Below are 7,680 nucleotides of genomic sequence, written 5' to 3' on the forward strand. Positions count from 1 at the left end.
TTACGAAAAATTAAACAATATAAAAAAGAGACAAATTAGAGGGATTAATGAATTATGAACAATTTACTGCCTTTGCCTGATTAATATGTAGTCCATAAAAATAACTGTAATCTGATTAAAAGTGTTTTAAAATGTAATTTAACCTAATTACAAGTACTTGGTTTTTGTAATCCAATTACATAATCCAGATTACCTGTAATCCGTTACAGCCCAGCACTGCATGCTGGGATAATCTGCAGAAGTTACAAGAACCAAACAATTTCACATGCAATGAATTATTTGCCTGTTGAACCCGTCAACAAAATTACAGAAAATGTAATTGTTCTTCCTCTAATTTTCTTCTGACACAATGTTCTCTGTATAACTCAATGTTTGAGCTCTGGAATGTCTCTCAGCTGATCTTCCATATGAAACCCAGCTTTAGGGATTGCATTATGGCAGATATAAGCAGTTTTTTCCAATGCAAAAGAGACTTCAGTGATCCTCTCTCGACAGGAGGAGCCCTGTGATGGAAACTATTTAACCACACTTCATCTGGAGAAAGCAATTTGATTAGAACTGCACTGAGAGGTTCAGAAGCTCCTCATACTAAAGCAATTCATCTTGATATGGTAGGGCTTTTAAATTCTCTTGAAAAGATTCTTCTGAAATTTGCATGTTTAAAACAGGAGATTATGTGCTCATTACGTTTGTTTGTCTGCTTTTGTGCATGCTTTCAGATTTGATGACTTGAAACAGTATGTCAACACCCATGAAGAGGACTTTATAGAGGTATTGCTTGATGTGATGTTATGATATTTCCTGCTTACAGCTCTGTATTGCATCTCTATGACAAGTGCATTGATATATGTGGATCAATAGTGGTCACCTGGCATGGGTTTTGATGGCATTTAATGATGTCAAATAGGATGTAAACTAAATGAACTGAATTAAATAAACATGTTTTTTTTTTGTTGTTGTTTTTTACACAATATGTACTTAAAATTCACTATATCTAAAAAGATAAATTGTGATACTAGGAGGTTAATTAATCAACTATTTGGGCACAGTAATCAAACGATACAGATAATCATAAAATATCTGCTGATGCATTAGACTGTTACTAACTGATCACATATCCAGACCTGCCGTGAGCTGTTTTGTGTATTATTCATTTCTGAATGAACAAACACAGCAAACCAAAGGAGCTTAGAATGACAAAAATAATCACATTACAATGTCAATGTCCTCTAATGACATCATTACTGATGCATCTAATCACTGTAAGAATGTAACGCAATCAACGGCACTTTGTAGCACATGCTTTTGTTTGTTTAACCTATAGATAGATGTTAGTATTGCACACAATCCTTTCTTTGATCAGCACAGATAGATTAGCTGGTTTGACGTCATGCAATACATGAAAATCAGTGTTTGTCAACTGAGAATCTTGTTTAAATTCTTTTGCAATTCCTAAAATTGAGGTAGCAAGCAGGACACAGAATTGTAATTTTTATATAAGAAAGTAGAATTGAAATGGAATGAAATTCATCCTCAGCTGCTGTAAGTGTAATTTTTAATCGTACATTTCATTTTTAAGTTTAGGAATTATCCATAAAGATACGAAACATTAGATTTGATTCCTTTTTGACCAATTTCCATGACTTTTCCAGGCATTTGCGATTAGTGGAAACTTTTTGAAATTCTTTGTATTTAATTTATTTATGCTATGAACCTTTTAGCGTGATTTATAAACTGCTTCATTTAACCCTCCTATTCTGATCAGGTAGGGCCACTTGCTTTGCTGATCGTGGACAAAGTAAAGGTGTGGTTTATTTTTGGTGAGAAATTATAATATAATCAGATATTTCTTCTTCTTCCATGTAGTAAAAACAATACAATTATGCACTTCTTTGGGCAGTTTTTTAGATCTTATTTACATATAACTTTATTGATTTCACCATTAATTTGCATATGAAAATTAGCTAACTTATGTAACTACACTACTGTAAAACATAGTAGAAAATATGTGAATGTGTCCTGTATTGAGGGCAGATTTTATTCATTTATAGAGAGAGAGAGAGAGAGAGAGAGAGAGAGAGATTATCAAACTATTATTTGTCAAAGTTTAGCATTTGTTGTTTATTTTTTTAACTGTTTTGAAATGTCAGTTTTTTTCAATAGTCACATTATGCTTAGTCAAACCTGACCTGCTGTTACAAAGAGAATACATAAAATACTGTAATCATTTTGTTACCAATTATTTATTTCACACATCAAAACTGAATAACTTAAAGTAAAGTAACAATAATGTCAAGTGTGTGCATGCATGAGTGTGTGCGTGAGTGTGTGTGGGCGTGAGAGTGTGTGTGTGTGTGTGTGATTGAGTGTGTGAGTGCCCGCATTAGTGTATGTGTGTAGTGTGTGTGCGTGCATGAGTGTGTGTGTGCGTGAGTGCCCGCATGAGTGTGTGTGTGTGAGTGTGTGTGTGCCTACATGAGTGTGTGTGTTGTGTTCTGCATTCTGCCTTCTGGCTAGTCTCAACCCATTTATTTGTGTGTGTTCTGCATTGTGGTTGATTTATTGATTTTATCTGACAAATAAAAAAAATTCCTCTGTTTTTAGTCTTTCCCATTTATTTCCTATGGTTGGTAAATTTTGACCGCAAACAGCAAAGGTGTCGCTTTATTTTTCCGACCAAATTTTTTTGTGTGTTCAGATGGCAAGTGCAGAAAATGTCACTAAGTCTTGTACCTTTCAGATAACTAGCTCATTAGAAATTACTCAAATGAACGATTCATTGACTGCTTGAACATCACTTTGGCTTGCAAGCAAGTTTTCCTCTACACAAGAGCATTATTTAGCCTACGAATATTTTAGAGCAGAGAAGAACTAGAAAAATGATATTTACTATATATTTTATATATATATATATATATATATATATATATATATATATATATATATATATATATATATATTATATAATTTTTTTTGGTGGCATAGTGAATCGACTCAATCTGGGTGGTGGAGGACAAGTCTCAGTTGCCTCCGCTTCTGAGACCGTCAATCCGCGCATCTTATCACGTGACTCGTTGTGCATGACACCGCGGAGACTCACAGCATGTAGAGTCTCATGCTACTCTCCACGATCCACACACAACTTACCACACGCCCCATTGAGAGCGAGAACCACTAATCACGACCACGAGGAGGTTACCCCATGTGACTCTACCCTCCCTAGCAACCGGGCCAATTTGGTTGCTTAGGAGACCTGGCTGGAGTCACTCAGCACACCCTGGATTCAAACTCGCGACTCCAGCGGATGATAGTCAGCATCAGTACTCGCTGAGATACCCAGACCCCTCACAGCTGAATAATTAAAATAAATAACATACAATTATTTGATAAAAGTTTTTAAAAAATTCAGTTTTCGGTATTTGCTATTAAATAATTGTCATTTCATTTTTATACAAAATAGCATTTCTATTTCTGAGACTATTATTTTTTTCCATGAAAATATAACACAAATTACAATGATATAATACTTATGGGTCATTGACAAATAAGGTTGTACAAGGTGTTATAATGAGAAATCTTTTAAACATCTAGTTTAAAACACTTATGTTCTCAGAAATGTAATATTTGTGTCCAATTTGGTTTCATACATTTTTGAAAAACCTTTATAGCACTTTCTACAAAAAAACAAAAAAAACATTGTCATGTGGTGTAACCATTAAGTAAAAAGTATTATAATACTTTATTTGCACCTTGAATACATGAGAGTATAAACAACATAATCATTAATTTCCAAAAAGTTTTCAAACACATTTTTCTAGATTAAAAAAATAAATAAAAAAAACTTATATATAAATATTATGAATTTATGAGTCAAAAATATCAGGAAGGTTTCTCAGGGTTACACCACATGAACAATGTCATAAATATGTCAAACTAAATATCAGATGTTTTTTAAAACTTCACGCTTGAGGGTCTAAAGGTGTCCGCTCAAAACACAACTGTTTCACTGCTTATATCTTTAAGAAATAACAATAAAAGATTATTCTGCACTAGTCATGCCAACATTTCTTTTTTCAGGAATTTTGTGTATTTTATTTTTTTTTCGTGTGAACACCATCGCAAACTCTGACATTTTACAGTGTTTTCGGAAAATCGGCATCTTTTTTCACGGTGGAGAGAGAGTTTCACTCGTGTTCAAGGTTTCCAGATTCAGGACCAAAGCGTCACCCTGGCAGCATATTTCCAAACTGTACAAGTGTCCAGATCTGATTGGGGGATTTCACCTATAGAAATCTGGCAACCACATACATGTCGAAATCTAATTCTGACCGGATAATCGCCCTTATTTAAAGTCTGTTATTTATCAAACGTATTAAAATTAAATATTAAATATTTTACTTGCATGATTAGTTCTAAGTAATCCATGACACAATTGATCTAAAGGGGATGGTAAGGGGGGATGGTGGTTTTACAAGGGGGATGCTTTTTGGTATTTCTTGCAACGAGGGGCCTGGGTAGCTCAGCGAGCATTGATGCTGACTATCACCCCTGGAGTCACGAGTTCGAATCCAGGGTGTGCCAGAGGCGGACTGGCCATTGGGAGAACCGGGACTTTTCCCAAAGGGCCGGCCGCGAAACGGGGCCGAATGGGCCGCGGTAAGATGAAATGGGCCACCGCATTATGCAGAACGGGCCACAAAACGGCACCGCGATATGCCGAAGGGGTCAGCCATATGCAGAAAAGGACAGAGACCCCAGTCCACCCCTAGGGATGTGCTGAATGACTCCAGCCAGGTGTCCTAAGCAACTAAATTGGCCCAGTTGCTAGGGAGGGTAGAGTCACATGAGGTAACCTCCTCGTGGTCACTATAATGTGGTTCTCACTCTCGGTGGGGCGTGTGGTGAGTTGTGCGTGGATGCCGCGGAGAATAGCGTGAAGCCTCCACACACGCTACGTCTCCGTGGTAACACGCTCAACAAGTCACGTGATAAGATGCACGGATTGACAGTCTCAGACGCGGAGGCAACTGAGATTCGTCCTCCGCCACCCGGATTGAGGCGAGTCACTACGCCACCACGAGGACTTAGAGCGCATTGGGAATTGGGCATTCCAAATTGGGGAGAAAAAGGGGAGAAAAAAAATAAATTAATAAAAAATAAGGGGGATGGCATCCCCTCGCATCCCCCCTTAACTCAAGCCCTGAATATTGGCACCGATTAATCGGCAAACCCGATATATCGGTCGACCTCTAGTTCATTGCCTCACAATTTTATCAGATTTTTAAACACGTTTTTATTTCAAATCAATCTTTGTAACTTTGTAAGTGTTTTTCTGACACCCTATAGAGATAAATGAATGGGAACTTTGGTCAGTGTTTCCCTCTATCAGAACCCGAAGATCATGTTTGTTGATAAATAGCGAATCATGTCACAAAACACGCTCACCGCTCCTCTCCTGTAGTTTTTGATGTAGAGCCTGACCTGATCCGTGAGGGAGGCACGATTCGGTAAGAGCATCATCGTGCTGTGGGAGTGCTTTTGTTTATTTATGCAATCCATAACTTAATTTTTGTTTGGATTATTTTTATCTTTCAGATACAACTGCACTGAAGGAACCAAACTGTTGCCTACCTGAATGAAGAGTCCCAGATCAAGAAGCATTGATCAGATTATGTCAAGCTCTTTCTGACAGAAGCATACAAATGAAATATTGCTAATACCAGTGTCTCTCATCCACAGCTGTACTTTGTAACATTGAAATATCATAATTTAGTGCTGGTTGGAATAGCCTGTTATCAAAATATATATATATATATATATATATATATATATATATATATATATATATATATATATATATATATATATATCCTGTATTTCCCACTCTTTTCACTCTTATTACATCTTCTGCATTTGGAACTTGACAACATTCATGTGACACAAATGAAACAGATGTTCTGAAATACATATGCAGTGGTTGTATTTGTATAAGATCTCTATAGTTAACACATGGACTACATGCATTCATTTATTTATTGAGTAATGCATCTCGAGGTTTGTCTATTCAGATTACTTGTATTTTGTAATGTTAGGTTGCTGAGAAACAGGAAATGCGTCGACAATATAAGGGTTGCCAGATGTTGTTTATTTATCCCACCTTTACTCCTGCTTCATATTTATACACATATATCATAGTTGTATTTCAACATTCAAAGCGAATATGAACAGTATTCTCCTTAAATAAAAATAACTTTAACTGTATCACTATGAATTAAATCACCATGTTAAACACACGTCATAGTCCGATATTAGTTACATTTTTTTTTACTTAAGATTTTTACACAGCTGAGGAATTTTAATAAATAATATACAATCATTTAACAAAAGTTAAAAAAAAATTCTGTCTTCGTATTTGCAATTAAATCATTTTAATTTCGTTTTTATACAAAACTAACATTTCTACTTCTGAGATTCTATTATTATTATTATTATTATTATTATTATTATTATTATTATTCCTGGAGAATATAAAACAAATGGCAATTATTTAAATTTTATTTAAATAATTTGAATTAAGATAAAAACAAAGCATATATAATAGGCTAATAAAAAGATATAGTGTATGAGAACTTTACAAAAAATATTTTTAAAAGGCACAGGCTCACAGTCATAACAGCTTTAGAATTGTTTGAAGTTAAAATTGCTTAGATATGCTGCTATACGTTTTATTATTATTATTATTATTATTATTATTATTATAAGCTTTTTGTTACTTGGTGACAGGCCCGGTTCTACGGGGGTGTTTGAGGGTGCTAAGTACCCTCAAACGAACGTTAGAGCACCCTCAATTAAATGTGTAAGCCTAATAATACTGTACTTTGGCAAAGTAGATTTTCTTGAATCACAGCGAATATATACACAAAATCCCTGCATCTAAACGAATAAACGTCCTAATGTGTCCTAATTTGCAGCACAGCATTCTGCTTTCAACGTACACATAAGCAGGGGCGAACTGGCTGCGAATCGGGGCCGAACGGGCGGCGATAAGCTGAAACCGGCTGCCACGTTATGCTGAATGGGCCGCGACTGGCTGAAGAGTGCCGGGTTATGACCTCCACTCGCGCTTACAGAATTCATAGACTTATCACACTCAATCCACCACCTAAAACAGCCCATAACTGCTGGTTTAGGATCAGTTTCCCAAAGACAAATCCAAACATTAACTATAAGTCGAATGTGAAAACTGATTCTAGATCAGTTTGGATAACATATTTTTTCCAACATCGCTTGCTACATTCATGCGCAGATAAAACGTAGCTATTAATGATTGTATGTAAAATAAACAATAATAATAATAATAATAATAATAATAATAAATCTTAAACAAATGCAGTGTATTTTGTGTTTTGGTCACATTAAACAACAAAAAAAAAAACTTTATTTATGATTTCATCAAAATTATACATTATGTCTCCACTTTATGCAGAGCACCCCCACTATTTTCAGAAGCACCCTCAGCAATTTTGGAATGTGAATTATTATTATTATTATTGTTTATTTTACGTACAATTAATGATTGTACGTAAAATAATAATAATAATAATAATTAATATTATTATTATTATTATTGTTTATTTTAAGTACAATTAATGATCGTACATAAAATAAATAATAATAATA

General features: G+C 34.9%; 1 long non-coding RNA gene across 1 annotated transcript; it reads left to right on the forward strand.

Annotated features, from left to right (window-relative positions):
* Positions 1 to 504: 504 nt before the first annotated feature.
* On the forward strand, positions 505 to 5,723 carry LOC127453261 (uncharacterized). The gene is made up of 3 exons (XR_007899392.1): positions 505 to 611; positions 720 to 771; positions 5,596 to 5,723. It is a non-coding gene; the product is annotated as an uncharacterized LOC127453261 (long non-coding RNA).
* Positions 5,724 to 7,680: the final 1,957 nt, after the last annotated feature.

Source organism: Myxocyprinus asiaticus, chromosome 15, assembly GCF_019703515.2.
Source record: "Myxocyprinus asiaticus isolate MX2 ecotype Aquarium Trade chromosome 15, UBuf_Myxa_2, whole genome shotgun sequence".
NCBI classification, from domain to species: Eukaryota; Metazoa; Chordata; class Actinopteri; order Cypriniformes; family Catostomidae; genus Myxocyprinus; species Myxocyprinus asiaticus.